This window comes from Neofelis nebulosa, chromosome 3 (assembly GCF_028018385.1).
Source record: "Neofelis nebulosa isolate mNeoNeb1 chromosome 3, mNeoNeb1.pri, whole genome shotgun sequence".
NCBI lineage: Eukaryota > Metazoa > Chordata > Mammalia > Carnivora > Felidae > Neofelis > Neofelis nebulosa.
In genome coordinates this window covers 61,215,554-61,235,898 of record NC_080784.1, presented here as the reverse complement: position 1 = coordinate 61,235,898, position 20,345 = coordinate 61,215,554, and the positions used below count along the sequence as shown (strand labels likewise).

At 38.4% G+C, this 20,345-nt stretch overlaps 1 protein-coding gene and 1 long non-coding RNA gene across 4 annotated transcripts in view; one reads left to right on the top strand and one right to left on the bottom strand.

The window, feature by feature from the left end:
- Positions 1 to 20,345, top strand: part of PALLD (palladin, cytoskeletal associated protein) — a 408,233-nt gene that overhangs the window by 31,097 nt on the left and 356,791 nt on the right. The gene's annotated exons all lie outside the window — the stretch shown is intronic.
- LOC131506878 (uncharacterized) lies at positions 8,530 to 17,538 on the bottom strand. Its single transcript, XR_009259205.1, has 4 exons — positions 17,440 to 17,538; positions 16,060 to 16,203; positions 15,328 to 15,429; positions 8,530 to 8,621 (listed from the first exon to the last, which is right to left on the bottom strand). It is a non-coding gene; the product is annotated as an uncharacterized LOC131506878 (long non-coding RNA).

The following is a 20,345-nucleotide window of genomic DNA, read 5'->3' as shown; positions in this document are numbered from 1 at the left end:
ACTGCTAGTTACCTGAGCACGGAGAGAGAAAAGCATTTCCCGGCAATCAAAAGCCTTTCCTGGTAAAAAATTAAAAATAAAAAAGAGAGAGAGAGAGAGAGAGGAAGGAAGGAAGGAAGGAAGGAAGGAAGGAAGGAAGGAAGGAAGGAAGGAAGAAAGAAAAATTATTAATTCCGAGTGGAAACATTGTTCTCTTGATTATGAGTTCTAACAGTGAAGTCTGATTCTATATAATAGCATATGGGAAATCAGGCCATAAAACAAGTTTCTAATCAATGGTTATATGGTCCACATGTGGGCCAGATAACCTAAATAAAAATACCCTACCGAATAGGATTTCTTTTTCCCTAAGGTGAAGTTTTAGCCTTAGTTGCTGGAACTGGAAAAGTATTTTCTAATGGAAGAATAGAAGGTAAGTCTGGTTAAAAGGATTTCCAAGTATTGAAGGGGAATCTTTGAAGAAGAAGGAGAAGAAGGAGGAGGAGTGTGGGGAGAGTGGGGGAGGAAGGTAAAGGTGAAAAGGAGAAGAAATAAGTTAGGAAGGGAGGGAGAGAAAGAAAATTTTCATTTGAAGTTAATTGGTTCTTTCTTTAAAAGCCAGGGAGATCTTCAAAATCATTTTTACTTCACATTCTATACCTAAGTTTACAAATACTTGCATCTTAATGAAAGAAGATGTTAATTGAAAGCTTGAAAGATGGTTTATACACAGTGTAGTTCAATGAGTTAAACACAGGGCTTTTTCCATACACTTCTACACATAAGTTGATAAACATTTATATATTAAGGAAACAAGATATTACTTGAAAGATCTATTATACGGGGGCCCCTGAGTAGCTCCGTCGGTTGGTTGAGCGTCTGACTTTGGCTCAGGTCACGACCTCACGGTTCATGAGTTCAAGCCCTGCATCAGGCTTGCTGCTGTCAGCACAGAGCCTGCTTCAGATCCTCTGTCCTCGTCTCTCTGCCCCTCCCCGACTTGAGCTCTCTCAAAAATAAATAAACATTAAAAAAAACAAGACTCGGGGCACCTAGGTGGCTCCGTCGGTTAAGCGTTTCCACCTCAGCTCAGGTCATGATTGCACAGTTCTTGAGTTCAGGCCCTGCGTCGGGCTCTGTGCTGAGCGTGGATTCTGCTTGGGATTCTGTGTCTCCCTCTCTCTCTCTGCCCCTCCCCCGCTCGTGCTCTGTCTCTCACTCTCAAAAATGAATAAACATTAAAAACATTTTTTTAATAAAATAAAATTACAAATTAAAAAAAAAAGACTTGTTATACACATTGTAGTAAAAAAATCATTTTTACCATCACCGAAGTTATCACAGACCAATTTCATTAGCAGAGAACACTTAAGTTGTGCTTATGCATAGAGAAGGCAATAGATACATAGTTGATGAAGGCTAAGGAGATAGGTAGAAAATATTTGTTTCAGTTTTGGATTTTGAGCCACCACAGACAGAGATTAAGAATTTTCTACATCATTATATGAAGTTGGTTATGATGAAGCAACTATCATGGACCAGTAAGCTTTCTGGACTAATAATACTGAAAAAGTATAATTCACCAATAGGAGGATTTGGTCAAGGCCAAGGACTTAGCTAGGCCTTGTCACTCCTGTCTACAGGCTTTGTCATCCCCTCACAAGGAGCCTTTGGAAGTTAACACCAGAAACTTAGTATAGCATTCAAGCACATCATACGTGTCTATGAAGTCATCACTAAACCACTAAACTGTAGGAAGCTTATGCTAGAATGTCATTTCCATTCTTCTTAAACCCTTTGCTTATCGTTCTAAAGTCACAAGTTAAAAGAATTCCTCTTTCTTTTTCTTAGAGAGCTACTGAAATCGAGACCTTACAAATGTTGTTGTCATTCTCCTAATAATAATAATGGAAAAAATGATATTAATAACTGACTTTCTTGAGAACTTAGCACATGCCAGACATTCTTCCCACATATAAACTCACTATTCCTACAAGGTAGATGCTACCATATTTCTTGGGTTCTAAGACATATATTTTGTCACATTTTAGCATCTCCATAATTAGAATGCCTCTTGCAGTGGAGAGCATTTTACAGTCACTATCTGACCATAGTTGTGGTATGGTTGTGATTACCTGTGCATATACAAATTTGGTCAGAACTGTTTATTTTTTTCACTTTAATTGAGTTGTTTGCCTTTTGGTATTACATACTGGTTTTTTCCTTTCTTAATAGATAATGATGTCTTATAATGAATGGTATATTAGTTTCACTAAGCTATAATATTATCTCCATTTTAAAAACAAGAAATAGGGGTGCCTGGGTGGCTCAGTCGGTGAACATTCAACTCTTGATTTTTGCTCAGGTCATGATCTCATGGTTCCTGGGATTGAACCATGATCTCAGAATTTGTGGGATCGAAACTGCTTCAGACTCTGCCCTGTCAGCGTGGAATTCTCTCTCTCCCTCTCTCTCTACCCCTTCCCTGCTAGTGCATGCATGCATGTGTTCGTGTGAAATCTCCCCCTTTCTCTCAAAATAAGTAAATATTTAAAAAAATAAAAATAAAAACAAGACGGGCACCTGAGTGGCTCAGTTGGTAAACATCTGACTTTGGCTCAGGTCATGATCTCAGGGTCTGAGAGTTCAAGTCCCACATCGGTGAGCTCCAGCCCTCATTGGTTGAACATAAGCCCTGCTTCGGGTGAGTTTGTGCTCCATTTCGGGTGAGCTTGAGCCCCACTTGGGGTAAGCACGAACCCCGTATCGGGTGAGCCCTGCTTCTCTCTCTCTCTCTCTCCTCTCCTTCTCTCTCTCTTTCTTTCTTTCTCTCTGCCCCTCCTGAGATTCTCTCTCTCTGTCTGACCCTTGCCCACCTGCACTCCCCTCTCTCTCTCAAAATAAATAATTAAATACATAAATACATAAATAAAATAAAAACAAGAAACAAAAGGATGAATAGCTTACAAAAATCATCCAACTGCCCAGAGTCTTTACTTTTCAACCATTATTACTCTAGTGTCCATAAAATCAGAGGGACACACAGCCTTGCTTACAGAATCGTGCCCCAATAAAGTTCAGGTGAACCCCAGCATGCCACTAGAAACACCTACTACGGTAGCCATTATCTCTTGAAAAGCGAAATGTCCATGAATTGCTTCCTTCCATTGCTCCAGACAAAAAACTTGGAAAAGAAAAGAGCCATGACCAATGATTTCCTGGTCCTCGGGACAAAACCTTACATCACATACACTTCTAGCCACTCTGTATTGTCAATATGAGGGAGTCTCGGCATCTTTATTAACAGGAGCAATCTCCATTGCTGCAGCTTGTGAAAACATGGGTTGTAACTTCCACTTTCAGAGCCAGTTAGCCGGGTCTCTCTCTTTCTCTCGTAAACAGAGCAGTAATCCCAAACAGAACATGACAGATATGATTTGTAATCCGGTGTGGTACTGTTTAATTCTTGTGCGTAGTGGCCAGCATTTTAATTAAGAATGTGTTGGCATATGTTGGCCAGACTCCTGATACATGGAATCATTCTGTGCTCCAAGAACAAGGACAAATTATCACTGCCTGAAATAAGGAACGGGCCCCAACAACACCAACAACGTGTTAGTTCAACTGATTTCTGATAGACATCTTCAACAAAAGGCCGTTGTAAAATACAATACAATAAGGTTTGGGGTTTTGTTTTGTTTTGTTTTGTTTACAGAATACACAGTTTTAACTTTGAACAGGCAGCTATTAAAAGGGAAGTATCAGTATGGAAGAAATCAAACTGACATTTGGACAGTATGTAGGATGAGTGCTGTTACAGCGTTGAAAATCAATGCACACATCAAAATGGCAGATAATCCTCAGCTCACCAGAGAATTCATGAGGGGCCACGTGGGGTGGTGATTACAGAGGGGTGGGCATTATGTGCGTAATCAGGAGAGCTCTCTAGAAAAGCACCCTCCTACCTCAGGGTTGAGTCAGTTTCGTTTACAGGAAACACGTGTACACAGTCAGTTCTACAAATATCTTGACCCATTCATTTCTATCCTAGGTCCTAATAGTTGAGAAAAAAAATTTTAATTGGAGGGACTGGGACGTATGTTTTAAGTACCCATTTGTTTAACTATTGATTAATGGAACATGCCAATGTGCTACCTCAAACTAGAGAGGCCATCACTCTTTGTTAAATAGCAGATAGTTCACAGAAAAACAACAAATAAAATCGCTCTCATATGAGAGAATTGTTGTGTTTTGATTATATATTTTTTTTCAATTCCTAACAGGCCAATGCAGGTAGAATGATGAATCCATTATAACGAGGTGTGCCTATCCTACTCCAAATCAAAGTAATTTTACTACCACTGTATAATAGATAATGTATACCTGTAGCCTACATTGCCAATTAAAATGTTTCGTACTTACCTAGTCTCTTTCATCTGTAAATCTTAAAATCTTAACATTTATTCATCTAGGATACTATGTAACATGGCTTTAGCTCTCTGGAATTTAAAGGTGTGCCTTCTAACAAGAGCTAGAAGCAGCTCATTGCCTTCCAGCAGAGTTCAGCTTCCCACACATACCTCAAGAGCTCACAAAGCCGTATTTTCCTCAGAACACAAGACTAGTGCCAATTCAGAATGCACTATGTGGTCTCAGCAGTTTCTTGACCCCATGGGGTCTTCCTCAAGGCCTCAACTGCCCACATGTGTTTCTTCTCTTCTGTTGATGGTTTTCAGGCTTTCAGATTTTGACAAATCAGAAAAAGATCAAACCCAGCCGAGAACCTGTCTTTCATTACAGTTTGCTCTAGTTGAAATGTTAAATTTTCTCACTTGCATGGAATTAAAGTAAATTATGATCCAAACTGAAAGATGAGTTGGGTTCATCTTCTCTCTCACTCACATCCACATTGCAAATAACTTCTTTTTCACATTGCCTCACCTAATGTATCTTTTGCCCTCTTGCTGCACTTTCATCTAGCAGGACTGCTCATCCCTTGGGTGGATTTCTAGAATCCCAACTTAGTTTGCCTTTCAGCATTCACATAAAATGCCATACCTGCACTAATCTCTTCTACTTAATGTCCACGGGATGATGGGTGATGACTGTCAGAAATTACCTGAGGCTGTTGGCATGTAGTGTTTTCTCAAAACCTCACCTGCATGGCTATGTTTGGTCAACCAAACCCAGTAAGCAGATCTTAGACTATCAAAGCAGTCAGCAAGCTTGAGGTCGGGGGTTAAAAAATTATAGACAAACGAAGTCTCAACAAAGAGAATTGGAGAAAGAAAAAAGGTTGAAGGATTTGAAGCAGATGACATCCGACACTGTTCCCAGAAGGCTGAGTGCTAGAGACCATCAAGACAGCCATATATAAAACATTTCCAGATCAAACCACCAGGAGAAACAAATTAATAAACAAGAGTCCCCTGCTTTGCTGACCAGTTGTGGCATTTGTCTCAGCTGTTTGTGAACCAATAGTTGTTTGCTCACCACAACATTTATGTGACAGCAATCCTGAAGTGACATGAGTCATTGCTGAAAAGAGTAATGCTCACAGATTGCTTCCTTATGACTTGGAATATTAGGTATGGAAGGAAATGAAGACAATACCTCCTTTGGGCTCCCTATGTCTTCTTAATGGATCAGAAAAGAAATTTGAAAATATTCCTTTAGTCCAAGCTGCCACAAAATTGTATTAAGGTTATGAAAATACGAGTATTTAAATATGAGGATCTATCAGTCTGCTCTTGTCACTTTGTCCCCCAGGATCCTCTGACTGGTATCTTTCTGAGGCCCGATAGATTCTCTTTCCGCTCTCCTCCATCCCACTCTTGCCCTCAGAAGCTGACCTGTGGAATTCAACAGATTCCTTCAGGCTCTGTTTGGTTTCAGCCCCGGGGAGCCATGACAGGTCATGGGAGTTCAAGGGACTTGGTTCCCTCACTTCTTCCCTGTGGGTTTATGCCAACTATCCCCATCAAAAGAAGGTCTTTACTCAGAATGATGCTCTCTTCTGTGTTCAGGAATCTGCAGCCTCCCTTTTACTTCTAATTCTGCAGGCTCAAGAATGGTAACATGGCTTTATAGCCCCAGGGCGGTACATTATCCCTTGTGGTTTCCTTGTACCTTGACAACACCTTTGGATCCAGTCCTTTCCTGAAGCCTGCCTTGAGTCATCTGGGATTTAGTTTATCCTCTCTTCCTAGTTGGCACCTGATAACTTCCACTAATAACTTCATCTTCTGATTTTTCCCACACCTTTGAGATAAGATGACCCATAATCCTTAAAATCTAGATAAGGGATCATGACCAATTCCTGAAATGCTTTACCCTGAAATTGCTAAGGTAAATTCTAGATTACTCACCGGCAAATTATCTGGCTTGGAAATTATTTTTCCAACCCTATCCTCCCTTTTACTCCTCATTGTTTGCTTTAAGGATTTTTAAGTAAGCCAATTCCAATTCTGTAAATTTGGTAAAGGATGCGAAGGTGCAAAAACACATTTTATGTCATCGGTGGAATTTCCTTATGCATTCTCTGTCAATGAGAACAATAATGACTTAAACTTAATAGGGCGTTCCATATGCTTGGCATTTTTCTAGGGATTTTATATCCATTCTCTCATCCAATCCTTCCAAGAGCTCTAAAGAGTGGGCTCTCTTATTATCGTACTACCATTTTACATTTGAGGAAACTGAAGCTCAAGGAGATAAGTAAATTACCCAAGGACATAGACCTGGTTAGTGGTGTCTCTGGGATTACTAACTGCAAAAGTTGGCTATTTGGCAGACTTCCTAACTGTTCGTGGCTTACGTATTTGAAGCGGTGTTTTATGTATTTAATGGTGCATAACAAACCACTCCAAAACTTAGTGACTTAAAACAACAACCTACTATTTTCTTCTACTCACTAGTCTATCTGAAGAGCGGCTACCACAGGTGTATTCTCAGGCCTTTTTGTGTGTGTTCTCCTGGACTAAGTGAACTCTAAGGAGAGTACAGAACACAGGATGCTGTGGGGGGAAGGGTGAGGAGGGTGGTAGGTACAACAGGGTTACAGTTTGAATTAGGGGTTAAAATAGAGGCAGGAAGGAGAATCCAGATTGATGGTAAGGAAGAAATGCCTAGCATAAGAATTAGGAGTGCCTTTAAGAACTGTGCTCTGCCCTTCGAGCCCAGACTCCCTTCTTCAGTCATGTAGCCTGCAGCATGGTGTAAACACAGTGTGAGAGCCAGAGGAAGAAAGAGAGCAGAGCATCACACAGTTAAAAAGGCCATGACCTCCTCAAACTCTCACGGAACTCATTACCAAGGTGCACACAGAAATGCCAGAGCTGGTTTTCTCCTACAAAAAATTAGACTGGTCAATTGCTCTGTTGAAGTTGTATCTGCTTTATTAAAACTTGAGAATGATCACTTAATATAACAAAATTTTTGAGGCATTTTCAAAAATTATCTAAGATCCAGCTCAACCACAGTTTCTCTGGGGGAAGCTCTCAGGGGACAGCAGAAGATACAAAATCGAATAAGAGAGGTGCAATTTTATTTTATTTTATTTTATTTTATTTTATTTTTTATCAGTAAATCATTTTTTCTTTTTTCTTTTCTCTTTTTTAATTTTATTTTTTATTTTTTTATTTTTTTCTGATTAGACCTATTTATTTATTTTATTTTAGTTACTTCATTTTATTTTAATTTTTTTTAACTTACATCCAAATTAGTTAGCATATAGTGCAACAATGATTTCAGGAGAGAATTCCTTAGTGCCCCTTACCCATTTAGCCCATCCCCTCTCCCACAACCCCCCCAGTAAGCCTCAGTTTGTTCTCCATATTTATGAGTCTCTTCTGTTTTGTCCCCCTCCCTGTTTTTATGTTATTTTTGTTTCCCTTCCCTTATGTTCATCTGTTTTGTCTCTTAAAGTCCTCATATGAGTCAAGTCATATGATTTTGGTCTTTCTCTGACTGACTAATTTCACTTAGCATAATACTCTCTAGCTCCATCCGCGTAGTTGCAAATGGCAATATTTCATTCTTTTTGATTGCCAAGTAATACTTCATTGTATATATATATATATATATATATATATATATATATATATATATACACACCACATCTTCCTTATCCATTCATCCATTGATGGACATTTGGGCTCTTTCCATACTTTGGCTATTGTTGATAGTGCTGCTGTAAACATGGGGGTGCATGTGTCCCTTCGAAACAGCACACCTGTATCCCTTGGATAAATACCTAGTAGTGCAATTGCTGGGTCGTAGGGTAGTTCTATTTTTAGTTTTTTGAGGAACCTCCATACTGTTTTCCAGAGTGGCTGCACCAGCTTGCATTCCCAAGGGGAGGTGCAATTTTAAACCAAAACATTACATATGAATTTATTGGGTTTTGATATTTTTGTTTTTCAAAATAAATACCAGATTAAAGAAATGAAAATAATGTTTAAACAAATATGCACTCACCTAAAATATTGCCTTAAATGTGTATTTTTGTGTTAATGAAAACTTCAAGCTGATTTTATGTTTTCAACCAGGTTTCCCACCAGCACAGATGGTATACAATTTAATAATATTTTATTCCATCAACTTGCTGTGGTCCTCAGGTTCTATGTAGGAATAATTACATGCTATAAAAAATTGGGGGAAAAAGTCCTTGATGACAATTCACTTTCTGGAATTGTGCATGTATCTAATTTGATAGAAATAGAGCAGCAATAGCTAACTCTAATTTATTCATTGCAATTGTCAACAAAAGAAAGTAGTTAATTAAGATCTAAAAGACTAGAGGGGTGCCTGGGTGGCTCTGTCGGTTGAGCAGTCAACTCAGTTTTGGCTCAGATCATTATCTCACAGTTCATGAGATGGAGCCTTGCTTTGGGCTCCATGTTGAGAGCACAGAGCCTGCTTGGAATTCTCTCTCTCCCTCTTTCTCTGCTCCTCCCCTGCTTGCACTCTCTCTCAAAATAAATAAATATACTTAAAAAAATATCTTAAGATCTTTAGGTCTTAAGATCAGTAATCTCAACCCTCTCACTAAACAAAATATTTCATTGCAAATACGTCCCTTGCCCTTTTGTTCCCATAGTGTTATTGAACGTCTATTGCATGAATTTGAAATATATTGTTCATGTGATGAACATTTATAGAACACTCCCTGAGGGTAAAGTTCTGTCAGGTGTCAGAGGGTACCACAACAGTTTGGTCCATCACTTCAGTAAACCTAGAATTGGGGGAAGGAGATAGACAATGCATATAAATGTAATTGGAAGTTTCTGCCTCTCAAGACACAAATATAACTGTTTCCTACTCTTGCTGAGTTTATGGTTTGTGAAAGTTTAAAATGTACCCAGATTTCTTCCATTTCCTTCCTCACCAACCGGGCTACTGTTTCTGTACATGCTGCTTCTGTGATGCACTAAGTAGACTCAGATGTGAAAATTCAGAATCTCTTTAAGTTCCATGTTTAAAATGCTTTCATTCACATTATCTAGCTTAATAACCTTCACAGAAAATGGTGTCAAAGGAGGCAGGTGAGAGATCACAGGAATATCCACAATATATATAAGTGAGCTAAGAGGGCAGATCATCTGGGGAGCTCTGTGCCATTTTAAGACATCCGTGTTCACCGATAGCCACTAATGACCACCATGCCGTTGTGAGATTTCAACACATAGCCCTCTCCTCTCCCCATCTCGCTGTCATCTCTCTCCCTAATCCTCTCTACTTCTCAACTTTCTCTTCCCTTCTGCATTGCAGCAGAAGCTCCAAATTGTTTTTCCTCTACCAGTCAGGACAATGTTGTCCTCCTCAGAAGTCTTGGCATCATCTGGCCCCTAGATATTTTCAACAGAGAATTCTCTCCCTGGGAGAAATTCTTGTGCAAACTATAAACCATATTTAAAAAGTTTTCTCTCTCTTATCACATACTCCTAATTCAAGGCAAAGGAAAATAACACATTATATTATTAGCTATTGCTTATAGAAGAGAAATTTATAAATCTATACATAGATAGAAATGAACATGTATAACTGGGACTATGTGATGATTTCTTTCTTTTTCTACCGTTCGTTAGAATATTGGGTAATAAGACTGTTTTGGAGTAACAAAATACATCGCTTCAAAAGACTACATATAATTTTTAAGCTGATTATGATAAATCCAAAATCAACGGTCAGATCCTTATGATTATTTTGCTTGAACAAATTATACAGACTAAAGGCTGTCTCCAAATCTCTGGAGAAAATGTCCCAGGTATGGATGTAATTCATCTTAAAGCAGGGGGAATGGTAAAGTGCCAAGGCTGTCTGGAGCAGAGCTATAAGGTTAGAAGGAGTGAATGACTTGGTGTGACAATAGGTGATGCCACATATCACGTATTTTCTGTCTCATTTCCAATGAACTTGGCCTAAGAAACTCAAGATATGAGGCTTTTAAGTGAACCAAAACTCTGGGCCATACTGAAAAAAACACCTACCAGGAAAATTATAAATGCTGATAGAAATGCTCATACAGTGCAGATACAAGGCAGATATAAACCTGGTGCTGGCCATCAGGTCAACAGAAACAGCTACCCTACTGAAGACATGTGTAACAGAAAAGTACTCTCGCACCGGAGTAAATCCTTTCCCGACTTGGCAATTTGAGGGTAAGGGTAGGGTGTCTTACAGGGGAATCTTCCCATTCATAAGCCTTACTCTTATTACAAAGAACCTGCAAGGCAATAAGATCTTTACTACTCAAAGGAACCACAGCACATTACTTACACCAGTCATCCTAGTGCTTTATTCATAAGTATTATCTAACCACCAAGAATCACCAGGTATTACAGGGAAATAAATAGCATGAAAGAACTTTCCTTCTCTCTTTTCATAAAGATGAACAAATAGGGCTAATCTCAAGAGGAAGCAAAGGCATTTAAAGAAAAATTTAAAAACAGATATATATTTTTTTACTTCTAATTAACAGTAGGAAGACATAGTTCTGATAAAGTAAAAATGTGTTTATTTTGGCAAAAGAAAAAAGAATAAGACAGTGAAATTTAAAGTAGAATGGCAAAGGGGTGCTTGGCTGGCTCAGTAGGTAGAGCATGTGACTCTTTACCTTGGGAATGTAAGTTCGAGCCCCATGTTGGGTGTAGAGATTACTTAAAAATAAAATCTTTATTTATTTATTTTTTATTTTTTTTAACGTTTATTCATTTTTGAGACAGAGAGAGACAGAGCATGAATGGGGGAAGGTCAGAGAGAGGGAGACACAGAATCTGAAACAGGCTCCAGGCTCTGAGCTGTCGGCACAAAGCCGACGCGGGGCTCAAACTCACAGACTGAGAGATCATGACCTGAGCTGAAGTCGGACGCCCAACTGACTGAGCCACCCAGGCACCCCGAAAATAAAATCTTTAAATACATACATATATACAAGCATACAATAGAATGTAAAAAATAAAAATTTCGATGGATAGTCTGAAAAATCAAATGAAAGGACTAATTATATGGAAAGAAAGCTATGAAGTTTCTTAGAATGCAGATCACAAAGAAAAAGAAATGACAAATATAAGGAAAAGGGTAGAGACTGGAAGGACATTCATGAGGCCAAGATCCACCCAATCGAATTCCCATTAAGAGAAAGAAATAATGGAGGGGAAATAATTTACTGAAGGAAACAATAGAAGAAAATTAGTCTTAGCTGAAGAAATACAGGCATTTTTGCGTTGAAAGACACATGAAGGAAGCATTGGGTAGAATATAGGTTAAAAGACTTACAGGGCTCCTGATGAACTCTCAAGATGAAAGAGAAAATTCTAAAAGCTTCTAAAGAATCAAAATAGGTTACTCAAAATGGAGAATCTGTCTAACACCTGACATTTCACAGAAGTACTGAACTCTTGAGGGCAATAATGCAAATCCTATTTGAGTGTATATGTTTTAGAATGAGGTCTGGAAGAATATACATCAAACCTATGGGAGTTGAGGGAAGGAGAGAGGAGGACTCACTTTTACCTCTCTACCCTGCTGTTGTTTTAATTTTTAGAATGGTCTTTTATGACTTTCATAATTAAATTAATTTAGAAGAAAATAGTAACTCTGTAGCAGTGAATAAAATTAATTGCCAGCGAAAGAGACTAGAGGCTGTTAACTCAATTAGACTGTTGTTACAGTAGTTTCCAGCAAGAAACTGAGGGAGAAAAGGCTACAACAATAAAAATCAGAGGCCAGACTCAAGGAGCATTTTGAAGATATTTTTGATGATTTGGTCAGTTATTGAAATTAAGAATAAAGGAGAAAGAAATGAAGATGATTCTTCAAATTCTTAGTCGGAACGACTAAATGCCATCCAGTTAGGAAAGACAGAGGAGGAAGAGATTTATACTGGATATTAGGGAAAAGTTGATCGTACATTTATTTTGAGTGTGAACTATAGGTAGGGCATTCATATAAAAGGTCTTGCCCATGGTCTGAAATGGAGGCTGGAGCTAGGGGGGAATTTCAGGTGTGACTATAGCTGGGCCATGGGATATATAAACAAGAGAGACAAAAACTGATGACAGAGACTTGTGGGAAGCCCTGCACTCAGAGTAGCTGAGAGAAAAAAAAAACCAGTGCTACCTGAGAAGGAGTGTTCAGAAACAAAGAAGAATCTGGAGAGTTCAATGTCACAGCTAAAGAAGGTCATTTTCAACAAAGAGGGGAAGTGTTTGTTACATCAAAAGATAAAGAAGGAAGAGTAGAAATGCAAGTTTTGGCAACTGACAATGTCACTGAGAAATTTCAGGTTAATAAATATTTGAATAGTCAAATAATCTTGGAGGGTATATTGAATGCTTCATTGGGTTTTTCTAACATGGGTATGTCTTTTTGCTGAGAGGCTTCTAACATGTTAGCAAACAAGGGTAGAAAATCTCTTTCCAGGGTGCATACTAGATTTCAAAAGGAAACCTGAAGTCAAAGAGTCAGCCCCTTAGGGATGGGTTTCCAGGGTTCCAAGCTGAGGTCAAACTACATATGTATGAGTGCCAAGTCCAAGGAGAAGCAAGGACTGATTCCAGGGCACAGAGACCAAAGCCAATAGGGGCAAGACCAGAGCCAGAGGAAGGACAGAGAATACAAGGACACCAAGAGCAACAAGATGGTCTGAAAATCAGTCAGAGGATATTTTATCTGTTGCCCTATGTGTTTGAGACTAATATGTTTGCTCTCTTCAACCATTCCTTCTCTGTCTTATTAGTGCAAATTAGTTATCTGATAGTATTTCCCACAGAAGAAAGTTTTAGTCATTTATATCCCCAAGATCTATTACCTATACAAATATCCATGTGGAGAATATTGATACTTTCCTAATGTGTATTATGATGAAAGAGAACCATATATCTCCATTGTTGTAATAAGGGAAGTGGTTCCTTCACAATTTTCAACTTTTTACATCTTTCACTGAATATGTTTTCTCTTCTAAAACTTTCTTTTTTTTTTCTTACTTAAACCCAAGTTAGTTAACATATAGTGTAATTCTAAACCTTTCTAGTACATATTGCTAACATCACATATCTGGCTCTCATTGTTTATTACCGCAAATACATTCTATCTTCCCTTCTGCAGTACAAGAGATAAACACAGGACTCATGAGTTACTCTCCTTTCAATCCTCTACAGTCCTTAGAAAAATGTCTAAAACATAACATGTTCTTCATGTAAGTTGATTATCATTTATTACATTACCCAAAGATGACTGCTGAGGATTATTTGTAATACTTACTTATATAGATTTTTATAATTTTTTGTTAACTTTTTAATGTTTTCTTTATTTTTGAGAGACAGAGAGAGACAGAGACAGAGACAGAGCAGGGGAGGGGCAGAGAGAGGGAAAGACAGAATCTGAAGCAGGCTCCAGGCTCTGAGCTAGCTGTCAGCACAGAGCCCGATACGGGGCTCAAACCCACAAACCGTGAGATCGTGACCTGAGCTGAAGGTGGACAGTTAACCGACTGAGCCACCCAGCTGCCCCTATCCTTTTTTACGATTTTATTTTTTTAAGTAATCTCGATACCAATGTGAGGCTCGAACTCACAACCTGAGATCAAGAGTCATATGTTCTATCAACTGAGACAGCCAGGCACCCCTAGATTTTTATACTTTTACAAGTGTTTTAGTGTACATAAGATCTCTTAATTTTCAAAAGAATTTATTAAATAGGAAAGTTGATTACCATTTAATAGATAGGCAAACTGACATTCAAGGAATTCAAAGATTTTCCAACAGATTCAGTATTAAAACTAGAATCTAGATTTCTTGATTCTTTTTTTTTTTTTTTGAGAGAGAGAGGGCGTGCATACACGCATGTGTGTGTATACACAAGCAGAGGAGGGGTTAAGGGAGAGAGAGAATCTTATGCAGGCTCCTCCCCCAGTGCAGATCCCAACTTGGGGCTCCGTCTCATGACGTGAGATCATGACCTGAGCCGAAATCAAGAGTCAGATGTTTAGCCGACTAAGCCACCCTGGCACCGCTGAATTTTTTGATTCTTAATTGGGTCTTTCCTTTACTATCAGAGCTGCTCATTAATTTTCTATAATAATTGAGATTCGAAGAACTAAACCTACAAATCCTCTGCCAGTGGTTTTTATGTGGTTGTGGCAGGGAGATTGGAGTGGGGGGTGGGGGCAGGTACTGGAGTGCTATGCATATACTACTCTTCAAGGACCAGTTGGAAATGTACGGTGTTATTACCCTGCACATTACCACAGTGGGTGGGAAACGTTTATAGCATTTAATGAGATGGGATGTTGCACATCTTGCAATACTGGCTACAGCACAATGAGAATTAACCCATCTGAATACCAATTGCTCTTCTATTGAGAAACTCAGCAAGTTTAGGCAAAGTGAATTATAGTCACCTCTTCAAGTTTATAATCTCCCCTTTTGAGATCCATAACAAAAATCTATAAAGTAAAAGTCAAAGCTTTTTAGTCATTATTCTTAAAACAAAAGAAGGTGAACACGTGAATGGCAAAAGTCCAAAAATTAGTCTTACAGGAGGTAACTAAGCAAAAGCAGGAATTCAGCACACAATCCAGGCTCGTATTCTTTCTACGTAAAAATACAACTACTGCTTTATCGAATAAATAATCACATAAGCAGCGTGGTGTGTAATTTACAAGATTTAAAGAACTCTAAGCACCAAGGTGTCAGTTAGAGGCTTCACTTAAATTTTAACTTGTTAATCACCCTTTACTTCTCTTAATAGAAAGGAGAGTTATGTAGAAGTATCCTGAACCTTTTCTTAAGGCTAGAAGCTTCCCGCTCCTCTTTCTTCGACTGTTAGCTTTAATAATTGAATTACCTCAGACATATGACTCTCTCCTGCGCAGGACTTTCATAGAAGACCCCTGACTTCTGATGCCTCACATCAGCCCTTCTTTAGCCCAAATGGATTCCCTTTGCCCTTTCAGCAAAACAAAATGAAGGGAAATGACATGTTAGAGAAGGCTCTTTTTCTCACTGCCACAAACTCTCTAACAACTTTTATCCCGGTCAGGATAAAGCACTCTTGGCCTTGAAGACATGAAGCCACCCCTCTTAGTCCCTTTCCCACTATTACCTCCCTTGTATTACCTTTTAAAATATTTGCCATTAAAAAAATTTCCTCGACTTTTAGCATTTACAAATTGCCTTTACTACAGACACATTTCTTAAAAGGATATGCCTTTGGGAATTTTGTTATGTTGTTCAGGAGGAGAATGTAAAACAACTATAGCCCTTTAAAGCGTTACTTGTGATAACAAACAAATGTTTTAGTCAATCGATCAATCAATTATAAAATCTTTCCAAAGATTGGAGGGTCACTTAGTTCTAAGAATGTGTTCATTTGTTTTCTGTTCATCTGGTATACCGGAGCAAATTGTTTCACTGTGATATTTTATAAACTAACATGTATCACTTTGTATTTCTAATTAAATTTCAATTAAGGAACCTTATAATTATCTTCTATCAACCGGCCAAGGACAGAAATACCTCATACTGAATCATACTTACACTAATAGTGAGACCCTCAAGGTTTGGCATTTATGTTTACCTCAGATAGACGTCCAAAAATTGTGATGATTATTCAAACTCTCCAAACATCTTGAGTCTGCAAAATTTGGCTGGCAATCTTGTGGGAACAAGCTTTTTCGCAAGAGCCCAGTATGTCTGCTTCAAGTCCTGGCTCAAAGTCAGACTACAAAGGCAGATGAAAATGAGAGAGAAAATTTTATCTAAATATTTCAAAAGCTTCAAATGGGTGAAGGTTCATGGGAAGGAACAGTTTATTTTCTTTAAAACCAGTTCAACATAATTTATATCTATTGCCACATTCATGTTGAACCTGTTACTATAGTCATAAATTGCACTTCTCTCTCTTAAAGTGAGAATAACCATTCAAGAAACTTTATGTGAGATATTTTATATTCTTGGATCCTTTCCCTGTTTTAACACACAAGAGTGACAATACCAAAATAAGCTGTGTTTTTATTTGAATTGCCCTACTATACAGACATAGTACATAAATACTTATTGAAATATTTACTTAAGCAAGTAGGGTATTAAATAAGATAAAGAAAAAAAAACTAGGAGTTGGGAAAAATGGGAGTGAATATATTGATACTGTATATAGTTATGAAATGTGCCTCATAACTGGAAGTAGAGAACCAGTCAATTAATTATTCTACATTAACAATCCACTCCCTTTTTTCTATCTGGAATACAGTAACATGTTTTAAAGCCCTTTCCTTTCAAGTGAAAAGGTAAACAACAAAGAGAATCTGTCTTCACAACAATCTCCCAAGTTTGGGATGCTATGGCTTCATGCTCATATTGTTCAGAGTTTAGCCCTCCCTCTGTCCCCACAAAAAGGAGTCATCTTATGGACTATTAAAAAAAACCCAGACATTTCACAGATGTAGATAAATTCATAATGTGTGATAAAGCTAGTTTCCAGAATTATAATTTGGGGTTTGTCTTTTTAAACATATGGAGTACCTACGAAATAGAGGTTGGGTTTTTATACCTATTTCATTTAATTCTCACAACTGTGCTATCCCATTTTACAAATGAGGAAAACTGAGGCTTAGAGAAATGAAGTAACTTTCCCACAGTTTGTCAGGTAGAAAATGAGAAAACTGAGTTCAAATCTTAGTCATCAGACCCCAGGTCAAGTTGTTTCACTGTTCCAGTTTAATTAGTATTCATTGGGGGCACCTGGCTGGCTCTGTTGTAGAGCATGTGACTCTTGATCTCTGGGTCATGAGTTCGAGCCCTATGTATGGTGTGGAGATTACATACATACATAAAATTTTAAAAATCAGGATTCATTGGGAAACCTAAGGTTTCCATAAAGGCCTCTTATAATTTCTTTTCACAGTTAATTTGTGTGAAATGCCGCACTCAGTCTCATCATCTAAGGGCTCCAAATTACCTTTGTCATCTTTGTTGATTCCCTGTTGATTCTTATGAACTAAAACACAGCTGCATATACTCAGCTTTGTCCTACTTTTTATGAAGGAAACCATGTTGGACTCCAAGAACCTTAAAGGCACCTGAAGCTTAAAAAGAACATTAATTGTGACACCGTAATATGACCGGGTCATTCCAGTCTTTGTCTGGGAACATGAGCCTTTACGATTTTCTCTTTAGCAGATGCTTTCGCTGGTTTCCATGAAGGCTTTCCACAGTTACTGAGCTTAATAGGGTCTTCTATCAGGTTCCTTCTCAACTTTTCACTTTCACAGGCAGAGACTCCAAAGATAAATTACAGGCAAGCTTAAAAGATCAGAAAGGCTTTCACATTATATGAGTGGGTGATTAAGTTTGATTTGTGTCTGTTACAGTAATTTTGTCTTTCTCCAGGCTTCCTCCTCTGCTTCTGAAACACAAAACTGCAGAAAGCACCCCACCCTCTTCATATGCTTCAAGATTGCCCTAATGATGTTTTCATCCTGAAACAGGCTGTGAGAGTGAAGGGCCGTGTCAAATGATGACAATTTTATTTCAGTTAGCCAAGAGCCTGAGTTCAAGCTGAAGTTAAAATGAGTTTCAGTTTTTACTTAGTATACGCATTTTTAACAAAAACAAGTAGAAGTATTTTTGTGTTTGTTTTCGCATTCTTCATTCTCTGTCTTCTTGTCTTACCTTGTAATGACTCAGTAGTATTGAAAGATGATAAACAGGGATACCTGGGTGGCTCAATTGGTTAAGCATCCAACTCTCGATTTAGGCTCCAGTCATGATCTCACAGTTCGTGGGTTTGAGTTCCATGTTGAGCTCTACACTGACAACACAGAGGGATTCTCTGTCTCCCTCTCTGTTTGCCCCTCTCCTGCCCATGCTCTCTCTCTCTCTCTCTCTCTCTCTTTCTCTCTCTCAAAATAAATCAATTTAAAAAAAAGATGATAAATTCCTTCCTGGCCAAGAAGCATTGTGGGCATCACACATTCTCCTGTCTCTCTGATCCCTCTCCCTGAACGGAAAATTTCCAGCAGGTTGGAAGAGAAAATCACTTGCTGCTGGAATGATAAAGGGTCATTTTGCACCATAACATTATTGAATTAACCACAAGGCTCTGGAGTTTTTCTTTGGCATTTCTTTCCTCCCCACTTCAGCCTTCATCTCCCATTACATTTTTGTGAAAGGACCATAGATGTACTCTAAATTGCTGACTGATCTTGGAGACGGCAGTTAGGTCTCAGAATTCCCTAGGGACAAAGTTGATTGCAAAGTCTCCCACTAATGAATACAGTTCATTTCAACGAAATTTATACTTGAAAGAAAACAATGGAAAATGTGGTACAAACACACTGCAGTATTTATGCAAATATGTTGACTCACTGTTAGGAGTCAATGAACTGAGTAGTTCATTTCTTATTCTGCAGGACTTAAGACGGGAATAAATAGTCAGGGAGGCAACTGCATTCCTTCTTTGTCCATTTGTCTGTTACTTAGGTTTTTGCTTTTTTCTTTATTTTTGCTTTCCTCTCATGGTGAATTGTTCAGATGACAGCATTTCCAACAACAAAATTCAGATTCCTATCATAGAAAAATGTCCTCTCTTCATTGTCTTAATTGTGATATAAATTTTATTGTGAACTAAAAACATCTAGGAATTGGATTTTTATTTAGTTTCCTCCTTTCTTCACATGTTTGATACTAGATACATTTTTTTAAGTAAATTGTTTACCCAATTCATTTCCTGCAAAAAAATGTTGAAAAGGGACCCTCCCAATCAACAGATATTTACTGAGCAACTGCTAAGTGTAGACACTGTTCAAGGGGCCTGGAATACAGTGTGAACAAAACACACAAAAATTTCTGCTCCTGGAACCGACATTTTAGTTGTGGGAAGAAGGGGGAAGGTGGGGTTGGATATAACACTTAACACACCTTTAACATTACTATATGCTCAAATTCTTAAGCTCATAACATCATTAAGCACACACACACACACACACACACACGCATACACACCTTTAAAATTACACGGTAATTGTCCACATTTTACAAATGAGAAAACTAAGGCACAGAGAGGGTAAGTAATGTGTCCAACACCACACAGGTAGTGAGAGATAAGGCCAGGATTCCAGCCCAACAATCTGACCCTGTCGTGTGTGTTTTTACCCTAATAAAACTGCCCTTCTCCGATTAATCACTATGTGGCAGGTTTTTAGTGGCACAGAATTCTGAAGCAGTTTGTTAAGTGGTCTCGCCTGGGAAGCTAGTCTTTTACCAACCTTGACACTCGGCATAAAACACAACCCAGCAGTTTCTATAAATAAAGGAATTAAACCTGTGACTCTAAAGTTAATTCTTTTGATTTATCTTATATCAGAAAAACTGAGGCAGACAGCAACCTTGGGTGAGAATCTTTCACATTCTTAGAAAAGTCTGGACTTATATAACAGCCTCCCAACTTGCACCATGGTCCGCCCCTACCTCCCCCCCTCCGCCCAGGATATGGCCTGGCCCAGAAGCAGGCCACAACCTTGGTACTTCTGGGGACAAAGGGATGCCATTTTTTTTCTCATCTGGAAAATACAGAGATAATCCCTCTGCGAGTTCTTTTACATATCAAGTGAAATTTCAAATTTTTATTTTAATTAAAATTTTACTTTAATAAAATAATAAAACAAAAGCACACTTTGTACACTGCATAAGGGGAGGTAAATAAATGCCTTCAGTGCATCCTGAACACATTCACCAAATCAGATGGCCGAAATGCAGCTTCATGCTTCCTTCTTCAGGATGGAGAGCAAGAACCATTTCCAGTAAGCTTCTCCACCAGCCCGCCTTGCTTCACCTTTCTCCTCAGACCTCTTGTTTCTACCATTT